This window comes from Triticum aestivum, chromosome 7B (assembly GCF_018294505.1).
Source record: "Triticum aestivum cultivar Chinese Spring chromosome 7B, IWGSC CS RefSeq v2.1, whole genome shotgun sequence".
Classification (NCBI taxonomy): domain Eukaryota; kingdom Viridiplantae; phylum Streptophyta; class Magnoliopsida; order Poales; family Poaceae; genus Triticum; species Triticum aestivum.
In genome coordinates this window covers 237,500,083-237,513,906 of record NC_057813.1, presented here as the reverse complement: position 1 = coordinate 237,513,906, position 13,824 = coordinate 237,500,083, and positions in this window count along the sequence as shown.

Below are 13,824 nucleotides of genomic sequence, written 5' to 3'. Positions count from 1 at the left end.
AGCTCTCTTCATGCTTATTTTATTTATGCACATGTTTAGGGGGAGCTCCACAACAAATCCTTTCGATATTCAAAGTTTTTTTTACATATTGAGAAGTGCATGAATGTTGTCATCAACTACCAAAAAGGGGGAGATTGAAAGTGCAATCATGCCCTTATCGTATTTTGATGTTGATGACAACATGCATATTGTGACTAATCATGTTTATCAAGTATATCTCAGGATTATGTCTCAAGGGCCGTGTGTGGATCATGAATATGGACATAAATATACATATATCACTCAAGAGCAGAGATACAAGACAAAGACAGAAGCTTCGGCTCTTTTTTCAATTTGTAATTGAGTATAGGGATCCCGCATTATTAAGAGGGGATCGTTGGATTTCGTGAAAGAACTTGCTCAAAACCCACAAAATATCCTCTCACAACATCTTTGTTTCATCTCTAATTCTTCCTCTACCTTGTGCACAAAAACTGGCATGATTCTAAGCTAGTAGGTTCAGCTATCACCGGACGCCCGAATGTCTACGGACGTCCGACCTCTCACAACTGACCGGGCATCCGTCTCTCCCCGAGTGTCCGGTGTATCTTCACAGAATATAAATTAGCGGAAGTCCGGTCTCAATGAACGGCCAGTCACTGGACGGCCGTTCTTCACCGGATGTCCGGTACTGCCCCGACAAAATGTTTATTAGCGGATTTACGACCTCACCGGATGTCCGGCCATTGGACGGCCGGCGTCTTCCGGACGTCCGTTGGCTATGTGCCTCATGCCTCTTCTGTGGCCTGGCAGGCTTTCTAGCAACCGGACGACCGGTGGCCTGGCCGGACGTCCATTCCAATCTGAGTCACCAGGCGTCTGGTACTCACTGGACGTCCGACAGCTCCAGCACACTGTGTGACTCAACGGTCAGTTTTACACTATTACTATATATAGCCTCCTCCCTCCCACGGGATAAGGTTGACCATTCACTTTGAGGTTTCTAAGAAGACATCTCACTCCCTCTCTTGATTCCCTAGACCAAATCCTAGATCCCCAAAGGATTTGGGAACATTTGAGAGAAGTTTTCCAATCAAGTGATAGATCCACTCCTTCCCCTTCTTTTCACCAAAGGAATTCATGATTTCAGCAGGTTCTTGAGCATTTCCCAATGTTCTTGTTACTCTTGGAGGTTGGAGACTCCTAGGCGGTAGGAGTCTTTTGGAGAGGAATCGACCATTGTGATTACCCCCGGAAAAGTTTGTGAGGGTACCCCAAGGTCTACCACTAGTGGTTGAGAAACGCCTTCGTGGTGTTGTCTCAAAGGAGAATAGGGTGAGCCTTCGTTGCATTGGTGCGCCTTCGTGGTAACATCCACGTCTCTAATGGTGACATAGCTTCCCTCCAAGGAAGTGAACATCGGAATACATCCACCCCAATCTGTAGTCAACGAGATGTGCTCCAGGAATATCCTATCTCTGCCAATCCCAACCAACTCCAATGATTACCTGATCGTACAATATGCCGATGACACTTTAATTGTTCTGCCTGCGATCGGTGATCAGCTCATTGCATTCAAGGGGATGCTTGTCACTTTTGCTGAGTCAACTAGTTTGCGTGTTAACTTTAGTAAGTCCTCTCTAATTCCAATACACATGTCTGATGGGGAAGGTCCTAGGGTGGCCTCTTTGCTTGGATGCGATGTTGGGACAATGCCTTTCACGTATCTAGGATTGCCAATGGGAACTTCTAGGCCTACAATCTATGATCTGCTGCCTTTGGTTGATCGTGTCGAGCGCCGCTTATCTGCCTCCTCATGCCTGCTAAACCAAGGAAGCCGGCTGCAACTTCTTCAGTTAGTGTTGTGCTCCATGCCAATTTACTTTTTGTGCACATTATCTCTCCCAAAGGGCATTTTACAGCAGCTAGAGCGAATCATGAGACAATGTCTATGGAGAGGCAACACGGATAATCCACGTCAATCATTGGCTGCTTGGGATTTAGTTTGTCGCCCTAAGAGATTCGGTGGTTTGGGTGTTCTTAACTTGGCCATCCAAAATGAGGCTTTGTTACTAAAGCATCTCTTCAAGTTCTTCAATAAAGTGGACGTGCCTTGGGTATCTTTAATTTGGGACACTTATTATGCATTGTCACCACCCCAAAGCACCCAGATCTGTGGTTCATTTTGGTGGCGTGATATCATGCGTTTATATCCCAAAATCTGCAAGCTAGCTGTTCCACAGGTTAATGCTGGTGACACGGTGCTTTTTTGGCTTGACCGTTGGCAGCTGGGAAATCGTGTTGTCCTTTTACATGACTGTTTCCCGAGGCTACATTCATTTGTTGTGGATGATGCACTCACAGTCAAGGAGTTTATGGAGCAGCCTGATATCTTGGATCATTTCCATTTGCCTCTATCGCAGGAGGCCTTCTCGGAATTCACACAACTCGAGGCCCTCCTGCCTTTGATCAATCTGGATGGTGAGAGCAAGGACATTTGGAAGTGGCCTTCAAAGTCTGGAGTTTTTATGTCAAAGATATATTATGACTCTTGCTTCTCACACCTAGTGGTTGATCCCATATTCAAATGGATTTGGAAGTGTGCATGCACGCTAAAGCTCAAAGTTTTTGGTTGGCTACTCTTAATGGATCGTTTGAACACTAGGTATATGATGCAACATCGGCAGTGGATCATCCAGGATGACACTTGTGTGCTATGCAACCTTGCACAACATGAGGATCGGGCTCATCTTTTCTTTGCTTGCAATTTTAGCCAACGGGTTTGGAACTATCTTGGGATTTCTTGGACTGTTCAACCGAACCAAAGCACATATGATATGGCTCAAGCAGTTAGGAGGGATTTCGATCACCCTTTCTTCTCGGAGGTTGTCTTCACTGCTACTTGGAATATTTGGACACAAAGGAATGGGAAGATCTTCAGAAATGAGCAACCCTCATTTAGAGCTTGGAGAAGAAACTTTATCCATGACATCTCTCTTCTGTCTCACAGGATTAGATGTAAATATAAAGATAGTTTTCTGTCCTGGATAGCTAACCTTACTTAGCCACTTTTCTTGTAAGTATCTTTTCTATTTTCTGTACATTTGTAAACTTGTAACTTTTTCCTCTTTTAGTTATTAATAAAGGACTGTGAGGCTATTGCCTTGCAGTAAATAGTCAAAAAACATCGGAATACATCCTCGTCTTCCGGAGTTGCGGTTATCCCTAACCCTAACTCTCTACTTATGGTTACTTTTCTCTTAGAATTTACTTATATCATATTCTGCTTGCTTACTCACCTAGTTGTGTTACTTGTTTGTCTTGCGTAGCTCCTAGTATTACTTGCAATTGTTAGGCTCAATTTCATATTCCGCATTATTGCCAAAAATTGCTAAGTAATAATTAAAATTTGTTAGTGTACCTATTCAACCCCCCTTCTAGGTCCATCTCGATCCTCTCAACTGCTGCTACTGTTGCTTTTCTGCTACTAGTGCATTCAGTTTCGACAACAAAATTCAGTTTCGACAGTAAAACTCTATTTTGACAGTTAAATTCAGTTTCGACAGTTAAGTTCAGAGATGAGTGGCTGATGTATTTTACATCTAGCACTTTGTGGTTATGTATTTTGCATTATCTATTGGAGAAGCTATTAGAATTCCACTCAGGTTAACGTTGTCTCTCTTGTCCTGCTTCAGCCTCGCCGTCGTACAACTCACTGGAGCTGCTCCAACGATGAAGCCCTCCATCACAGCGGAGTAGTACCCTTGGCTCCATCTCCAGACACCTCAGATCTTATTACCCTCCTCTGATAGCCACATCAGCCGAAGCATCCTCGCCGACCAACCCAGTCATGCTGAGATTGACATGGCTTCGCCAAAGAGATTGTACACTTTTTGCATCGCTTTTTTACTCTACATGTTATATATATTGTCCACTGAGCACACGTAGTAACATTAAATACGATTAGTTTCTCCTACTATATGACAAGCAGTGAGGTACCAGGCAACTTAGCTATCCGTGATGGACTCTCTCAAAAGCAATCATTATTTATTTTTGCGCTTTTGAGTTGTGCGTGTGTAGATGGGCCTGGGAGTTGAGTTAGTAGGACAGTGGCCTAGGTCCAAAGTAGTACAAAGTGGCATAAAAACATTTCGGAGTGTAGGCTTTTGCCTGTTCAAGCCTGCCTACTATAATTGACTGTGGTTGAAAGGAAGAGTGAAGGAAAAACATAGGAATTGGAAAGCTTCCTATGGTACTACTATTAATGCATTTGGTTCAAAGAAATGGAGCAAAGGAAAACTGTAGGATTTGTTCTTTTAGTGTCTCTTTCAAAGAAAAACCGTAGGAATTTTAATATCCACTTGGCCCTCCTTTTCAAATTCCTATTCATGAAGAACAAGACTAAGTGGTAGTAGCATAATAGCATTAACTGTACATTTTCTTATCGTTTGACTTAATTTGACCATGCTTCTTTGCATTCCTGTGACCTTCCAATTCATGTGAACCAAACACCCAGATTGACAGAAATCCTGTGATTTTAAATTCTTTGCACATGCATTCCTATCCTATTACTATGTATTTCCTATCCTTGCATTGTTAGAATCCTCCAATTCAAACAAGCCCTTATAGAATTACTTCTCTTACAGATAGTTGTCAAAGAATACCTTTTGTGGTTTGTCCCGCTCCTGTTGCGCCGTCGTCCACCCCAGCTCAGCTGCTCCAACGACAGAAGGGTCCACCACAGCAGGGATCCGCCCTCCAGACTGTCTTTCGCCACCTCGGATCTTCTTCCCCGCCGCCAGCAGCCACGACAAATCATCAACTAAGCAGAGGACCTTGAGGACTACACGGGTCTGCAAGAGAGGTTCCACTCTTTCGTGTCTGCTTACGTTATGCATCGCTTAATATTACATGCTACTTTATTATCTTGTTCACCGATTAGACTCTGAGTCAGCTCCAAACTAATGCTCAAACTTGAGTTTTTAAATGGTTGTGGGGTACATACCAGGGCCGCAATCAATAGTATCTGTCTACTATCTGGTTAATCTCTGGTGTCTACTATGAGTTTCATGTTGGGTGGGAAACAAATAGTAAAGAAGCCATTATCTGTATTTTTTAACTGAAGCCATTATCTGCCTGCTATCACTGGTTTTGGGTCTATCCATAGGTTGCTACCATCACTCTGGATTTCTGCATGCACTCCTTACATAATCTCACTATGTTTTATTCCTATGCATGTCAGTTATTGTACACAATGGAACTAAACATGTAGAGCAAGAGAGATGATCCTTGCATGGCAATAAAATTTCATGCAGAGGTTGCTCCATGGTGGGCGCAAAGGCAACCCCCTCCACCCATTTCAGGTTGTAATCAAGAGGAAGATAACTGTTCTGAGGGGGATTCAGAAGGTGAAGACCACTCCTATTTACCCCCTGAGGTCTTCGCTCTAACTTGGCATGCTGATGCTAGTTATATCATGCATATGGTGCCTTGCATTGCTTACTTTATACATCAAATATGTCATCGACTTAGTTTAGACATGCTTTGTGTGAATGCCATCTATTTAGTTTCTTTATCGTATATGTGAATTATGCAATGCCATCTTGTTTAGCTAGGCATCATAGATGTGAATTTTGCAATGCCATCCTGCTTAGCCAGTCATCTTATATGTGAATTATATCGTGCCATCCTTTTTTTATTACGTGTTACATTTGTTAACAATGTTAGTACATTCAACTACTCTTCGTGTGCATCAGCCATTTGACAAGGTGATGGAAAATTCTAGGGTAAAAACAAGGTCTTCAGAGCAAACTATGCTATCTGACAAAGTGCCTATCTCACTGGTTACGGATAGCTCCTCAAAGGAGGATTCAAAGACAGATGACCAGTCCTATCCCCCCCCCCCCGGGGTGTATGCTCTAACTTGGTAGGGTTATGTTGCTCATATCATGCGTATGGTGTCTTGCATTGCTATGTCATTTGCTTAGTTTAGACATGCTTTGTGTGAATGCCACCTGTTTAGTGTCTAATTACCATATATGTGAATTATGCAATGCTATTTTGTTGCAAGACATTATATATGTGCAATGCTATCTTGTTGCAAGGCATTATATATGTGAATTATGCAATGCCATGCTGTGAAGACAATCATCATATATGTGAATTATATCATGCTATCCTTTTTTTGTATTATGTATTCCATTTGTTGACAATGTTTGTATATTCAACTACTCTTCTTGTGCATCAGCCATTTGAAGCGGTGATGGAAGTATCTAGAGTGAAAACAAGGTCTTTAGAGCAGACAATGCTACCTGCTGAAGCAGACGTCTTGCTGGTTACAGATAGCTCCTCAGAGGAGGATTCAGAGACAGATGACCAGTCCTATTTCCCCCCCCCCCCTGAGGTCTATGCTCAAACTTGGTAGGGTTATATTACTCATATCATGCATATGATTTCTTCATTGCTTAGTTTTTACATCATATATGTGATTGCCATCTGCTTGCTTAGTATATAAATCATATATTCGAATTATATCATGCCATCATGTTTACATAGACAGCATCTATCTGAATTATGGCATGCCAACCCATTTAATAAAGACATCATATAGTTATATCATCTCATCCTGTTTAGTGTTTACAGTCATCATATTTTGAATTATGTCATTCTATCTGTGAATTATATCATGCTATCATGTTTCCATAGGCGGCATGTATGTGAATTATGGCATGCCAACCTATTTAATAAACACATTATAGTTACATCATGTCATCCTGTTTAATAGTCATCATATTTTGAACTATGTCTTTCCATCCTATTTAATTAGGCATCATATATGTGAAATTGTGTCATGCTATCATGTTTAGTTAGCCATCATATACGTGAAATTGTGTCATGCTATCATGTTTGGTTAGACAACATAAATGCGAATTATTTCATGCCCTCTTTTATTCCCCACTATCCATTGCACCTGTCTATCATACAATGTATGTACATTCAATTACTTTTCTTATTTATCAGCCATTTGAATTGGAGAGGGTGATGGCAGTATCTAAGGAAGTAACAACACAGTCTTCAAAAAAGATAGTGCTACCAGTCGATGCAGATAGAACCATGGATGTACTTGCCCATGAACTAGCCCCACCACACATAACCCAGACTCTCATAGATTGTACCCCTACTCAGTTGGACAGAGAACCAGCTACATCCCTTCTAACCTCAACCCCAGCAAATAGTAACCCAGTTCCAGTTGACACAGCACTGTCCCCACCACATAGCACCCAAACACGAGCAGTTAGTAAGGCAACTGCAGTGCCCAAAGGACGAGGGCCACCACTCTGAACCCCAACTCAATGCTTAAAGCAGAATAAGAATTGTTCTCAGGTCAGGTTCTGTAGCTATGGTTCATACTCCTTTGCTCTTGCATCACTGTATTTACTCATACCAACTATTTTCAAATTTGAAGGATGGAATTGAAACTCCAATGGAGCAACACGTATGTTTTAAACCTGTTTCTTTAATTGGTTTGTTGTTGTAACTTGATGTTGATTTCCGTTTCAATTGAATAAACAGTTATGTTCTCATGTCATGCACATTACAAGTGTTGTTATTGCTATGTAGTTTCCCACACTTATATTCTATCTATGCTGCTTTGTCATAAATAGATATTATTTCAATTGTGTCTCTATCTTGATTTGGAAACAAAAACTAGAATGATATAGACCATACAGTGACCATGGTACAAAGATATATGTTTGTTTCATGTTGTTATCCTGTCCACTTTACTACTGAACTGATTCACCAAAATGAGTTTCATATACAACATGGTAAACCTGTGATGTGTCTGCTTGTTTCTCTTTTAGAATGCAGACAAAATATTGGAGAAGAGTACCCTGTTCTACAAAGGTAAAGGAAGTAATGCAGATAAGGTTCAAGATAGTGAGACATCCCTGTTGGTCTCCAAGAAAGCTGATAAAAACTATCTTGACGACAGTGGGACAACCCAAAAGTCATGTCTTGATGTAGTGTTCGAGGCCACTACTGCTGGCACAAGCTCTTCGAACTCACTGCCTGAATTAGTTCATCTTCTTGAGTCTCAACTTCAAGTTGAAAGATATCGATCAGATGTGCTACGACACGAAGCCAAAGGACTGAGGAAGTCCTAGAAAAATTCAGATGCATACTTTCTGGTGCAACAGCAAGCGCTGGAGGATGTAAGCGCCAAACAAGAGAAAGTTAATAAGCTTGCTAAGCATCTTGCCAGCATGCTTGGTACCCAGGATATTTTTTCTTGAGCTCTTCCAAAGTGGTATCAATTATGGACTTGTTTTGATGTGGTTTTTGTTTGCACTGGTCGCCAACTTTGAAAACTAGTGTATGTGATATGCTGGTTTGTTCCCTATATTTGCACTGGTGGCAAAAATTTGATGCCTAGTGGATGTAATATGTGTAATAGCCATAATAGCCTGGCGTTGTGATGCGACACCGTCTTCAGAGAAGAGGGTGTTCAAGGGGAGGTCTGATCTTCATGGCGTAGGATCGTTAGATGGAAGGGGATAACTAGCTGCTAGCAGCCCGAAATGGAAAATTAGAGATTATGACCCGACGAGGAGGATGCTCACTGAAGCTTGCAATCCGAACATCCGCCGATCCACAACCCCCAATACTACCCCACACAACCATGCTCAAGTCATGGAGCATGGGATAGGTGAAATACGCAAGGGAAACCACGAACTCTAACCCACACAACACGATCTAGTCGTGGAGCACGAATTAGGAGCAATTTCTCAAGGAATCAAGAGAATAAGGGTAACAAGAGCTCTCCAATCTCAGGAGGATCTATGTCTTTGCTCTTTGATAGAAATGGCAAAAGTACGCAACAAAGGGAAGAGCTAGCCTGTTTATAATCGGGATAACCCCCTGGATAGGTGTGAAAGAGAACCAGCTTGGTTTCACTAAATGGCTTAGAGACTTAATGAGGTGGCTTCTAGAAAACTCTCATTGGAGGTAGATGGAAGTTCCCGACCAAACATTGTTCACTGGAGTCGAACAATGTTTCCTTCAGTAGCAAACTCAAGTTCTGGGAACCTTTCGCAAGTTGGGATATCCAAACTCGTGCAAAACATTGTTTCGTCACAATTGAAACAATGTTTCTTCAGCGGACAACTCATTCTTCATGAATTCCTAACTTTGTTTCTTCGCCATAAAACATTGTTTTGCACGGACTGAAATGTATTTGGCCTTCTTTGATATCGCACCTGAGTTCAACCAACAACAAAGGAGGTGAAGGCACAACCATGTTTTCAAGGTCAAATGATAGACTTAAGTTAGTGTTCACCTAATCATGTATTTGCATTGTGCGGCTTCTTGTGATTGGACTTTTGATGATTGGTGGTGTGGTGCCCATGGTTGGGATGTCCTCATCATCCTCCCCCTCTTGAGAAGGAGTCGTCCTTGACTCTAAAGGCCCAAAGTATGGGGAAAGATCGGAGACATTGAAGGTTGGGCTAACACCATATTCTTCTGGAAGATCGATCTTGTAAGCATTGTAGTTGATCCTATCGAGCACCGCAAATGGTCCATCACCACGTGGCTGCAACTTTCACTTGTGTTGCTCAGGAAAACGGTCCTTCCGAAGGTGTACTCATACCAAATCTCCTTGCCCGAACACCAGCTTCTTCCTTGTCTTATTTACCTGCTTCATATATTGTTCAGTCATTTTCTCAATGTTCTCCTTTGCCTGGGCATGAAGTTTCTTGATGAAATTAGCATGCTTACTTGCATCAAGGTTGGTTCGTTCCTGCAATGGCAAAGGCAAAAGATCGACGGGAGCAATAGGTTTGAATCCATAAACAAGTTCAAATGGCAAAATTTAGTGGTTGAGTGTACAGCCCTGTTATACACGAACCCCACATGAGGTAGCCACTCTTCCCACATCTTCAAATTCTTCTTGAGGACTACTCATAACATCATGGAAAATGTTCAGTTGACAACTTCAGTCTGTCCATTGGTTTGTGGGTGGGATGTCATGGAAAATAGGAGCTCGGTGCCAAGTTTGTCGGGTTATGGGTTCCGCAAACCCATGAGAGGTTTGAACTCTCGGATGCGTGCGGAGATCTCAACCTACCTAGCCTGCCTACTCGCGATCCTCCTAAGCCTAGCATGACAAGCTCGAAGAGACAAAGAGACACAACAATTTATCCTGGTTCGGGCCACCTTGCGGTGTAATACCCTACTCCAGCATTTTGGTGGATTGCCTCGGAGGGCTGAGGATGAACTAGTATAGTGGATGAACTGGCCTCAGGAGGTGAGGTGTTCTTGAGCTCAAGAGAGTTGTGGGGATGTGAACTAGATTCGCCTCCTATGGTGGTGGCTAGGTCCTATTTATAGTGGCCTTGGTCCTCTTCCCAAATGTTGGCGGGAAGGGATCCCACAACGAACGGATTTGAAAGGGGACAAGTAGTATAGCTTATCCTGACAAAAGTAGTCTTCGCCTGTGAAAAGCCTCTGGTCGTGACGCCGCGGTGGGCTCGGCAATGACCTCCGTCCTGCCGTCCTGGCGGTCTTGGTCTTGTTGCACCAGAATGGAAACCTTTGGCTGATTCCTCGGAACTCCGCGACTGTGGCTTGCCTCCCTTACACTGAAGAGGAAACCTGCGCTCTGCGCCCGCTGGTGCCTGCATGGCCTTGGTCGGCATGGCTCACGTCAGCTGAGCCTCGTGAGGTATGCCTTGCATAGAACTCTCCGCCCCTCGGGAGCCAGCCTGAGGAGGCAGTTCCCCTCGGGAGTCTTGGTGTCGTCCACCTCGTGAGGCTTGGCCCCTCGCGAAGGTCTTGAGCTGTTGATGTTGAAGCTGGGCCGTACCAGGCCGTCGATGGGTCCATGTGGTGGACCGCAGGTAGGCAGGGCTAGATACCCCCATATCCAGAACACCGATAGTAGCCCCCGGGCCCAAGGCACGCTCAGACTTGGCTTCCAGGCGAAGCCAAAGGGCAAGTGCGGAGCGCCGCGGGCCCTAACCGCCTGCGGCCTTGATGATGCATGGCGATTGATGGGACGTGGGCGACTCTGCTTCCCCACGCTGCCTCGGTAACTATTCGACTTGACAGGACAATGCGGCATGCAGAAGATCATGATGGTGCGAGGTCGTGGAGGCTGGCGGTTGGCCTCCCTTGGCTATAAATGTGAGGGAGGGTCAGAGCCCCTCGCCCATCTCTCCTTCATCTTGCTTCCACCTGCCTCTTCTCTTTCTTGCTCTCATGGCGCCAATCAGGAGGTATTTTGCGGCTGAAAGGGGAAGGCCCCTAGGGAGGGGCCCGATCCTCTCCCGCCAAAGAAGCGGCTCCGCCTACCTCATGATGCCGGTGCGGGGCATGAGGTGGAAATCGAGGCCTCCGCCTGGCTTCCCACTCCCCATGTACACCCGAGCTCAGGACGAAGGCGTCCACCGTCGAGCGGCCCCAGACAATGGTGGCGGGGCCGCCATTGCCCTGCCGACCGCGCCACCGACCCACTCCGAGGGTAGCAAGCGCGAGTTTGTGGTGTGGGCGGTGATGCCTCCCGACTCCTGGATCCGGCTCCCGAGGTTCTTCGCCAGCGAGCTGCCTCCGAGGGGGCCGCTTGACCTGTGGCTGCAGCACGCTGGGTGCTGCAGCTTGGCCACCGGAGCTGAAGTCGATGTGGTGCCCCCTGGAGACGTCTTCATGACGCGCGGATGGGGTGAAGTCACCCGGGCTTGTCATGCAGATGGATCCCTGGCGATTCACTTCGAGTACGATGGCTCGGCCACTCTGTTCTTCAAGGTCTTCAATGAGGAGGGCGAACGGCTAGAATGCTGCCCTGGAGGGAAGCAACCCACGGAGCGCTGCAGCGGACGATGGGCCTACTACTGTCCTTGGTGCCTCGTCCAGCAGCAGTGCAACTCCTGGGAATCCAGTGACTCTCCTGAGCCCAGTGAGTCTCCGCAGTCGAGCGACGACAGCTACGTGCCGCCAAGCTCCTGCCGAAGTTGGAGTGCGGCAGCGGCTGCCGTCCGGCGTCGCCAGTGATGCCCTAGGGCTTAGTAGCTACCTTCCTTCTTTTGATTTCCCTACACGGAACGAAAATCATCTCCCGTGGGTTTGTAAGGATCAGAATGTATTCGATATCAGCATTGCTTTCTTTGATTTTGTGATGAATTCGTGTATCCCAGTTCGGCATGGTCCCTCCCTTTTCTTTTCTCTAGACAGCGCAACGCTCTATGCCGACGGGACCCAGTCCCTAGGTAGGCTTCAGCCGTCGCTAGTATGCCAGGTCACAATGCCGTGGTCAAGGCTAGGAGGTGAGCGGCCCGAGGTCCGGTAAGAGCTCATGAGACGCGATGCTCACCAGGTCCCCCTTGGCGTGCAAGCAGCCGCCTAGAGAATTGAAAAGGGGGGTGAGACCGCCGGAATGGGACTGCGAGGCAGGGTGTGCATGGAGCAAAGCCGGTGCCGCAGCGAATCGTGACTTATCTTTTGGTGTTTTTGTCCATCGGGAAGAGGGTGCTTGCTCTTGCTCCACGATGGTACCATTGGGCGCGGCCCGCAACGGCCACCCTCTTGCCTTGCTCACCCAGGTGCTCTACGTCCTCGGGTCCCGGCCCTCGAGCGAGCTCAGCCGCCGCTGGTATGCCAGGTCGCGGTGTCGTGGTCAAGGCCAAGGGGTGAGGGCTGGAGAGCCAGTAGGAACTCCCGAGACGAGATGCGCGAGAGGCCCCCCTTTAACGTGCAAGCGACTCGCGAGGCAAGATGGCGATCGTCCAAGCTGACCCGTGAACCAGATGAGTCTACAGGTTAGGTGACAGAAGAGGCCGAGAGCCCCTGCGGAACAGGCCTACAGCCCAGGGCCCAGGGCACTGAACGAAGGCATCGATGACCTGGTGAGGTGGTGTGTGTGAGGCGGGTCGCGAACCAAAGCTTGATCCTAGGGTTTGTCAGCGTTGCAGGGACGGACCCGAGCACAAGTGGCATGTCGACGTGAGTTGTCATGCAGCGATGCAGGCGAGGGACAAGTCAGCAAACACAAAGGGGGCTGCGAGGTGGCTAAGACTCGTGCTCGTAGAGTGACGATCATAGGTAAACTCACAGAAAACGGTTAGACAACCCTGGTGAATGCAAAACGATACATGCCGCAGGGACAGATCCATGCGGCCTGGGGATGATGCTGCCCAAGGGGCGCCCCCAAACTGAACGAACTAGAGAGATGTCACCTGGTACTGTCGCTGAAGAGGTGTTGAGGTAGCCAACAACACGCGCTGCTGGAGTCGTTCCTCACGAGCCGCTCTGGTGCCGAGCCTCGGGAGGCCCAGACGGCCCGGGAGGCTCCTGGAGGTGCTCCTCCATCTCCGCCAGGATCGCCTGATGCCTAGCCTCGCGAGATGCCAGGGCATCCCTCATGCATCGCTGGAACACCACAGCCGCGCCAGGCAGGCCGAAGGGCATGCGGACGTAGCTGTGGGGTGGTCCCTCGCATCGGCCGACACGAGACGGCGAGATGAGCTGCCGAGATGCGGCCCTATTGAGCCCGGGGATGTCGATGCAGATGCGAAACTCCTTACCCTCGCCAGGGCAGTGAGCTGCGCCCCATGGCAGGCGATTGTAGAACCCTTGCCTCTTGAATCTCCTCTATTGCCTTGCTGATCAATTCCTGAACGCCTGGTGCCTCCCGCCTGATGCCTTCTCCTGGGAAGCGTGCTCTGAAGAGTGCCTCCACATGGTGCCCGAGCGCCTCCCTCATGACTCTGGCTAGGCCTGAGGCCCTCTTGAGGAGAGCCCCCGAGCCCAGCCTGAGGGGGGCACTAGGCGCGCCTTCCTATGCGATGGGAG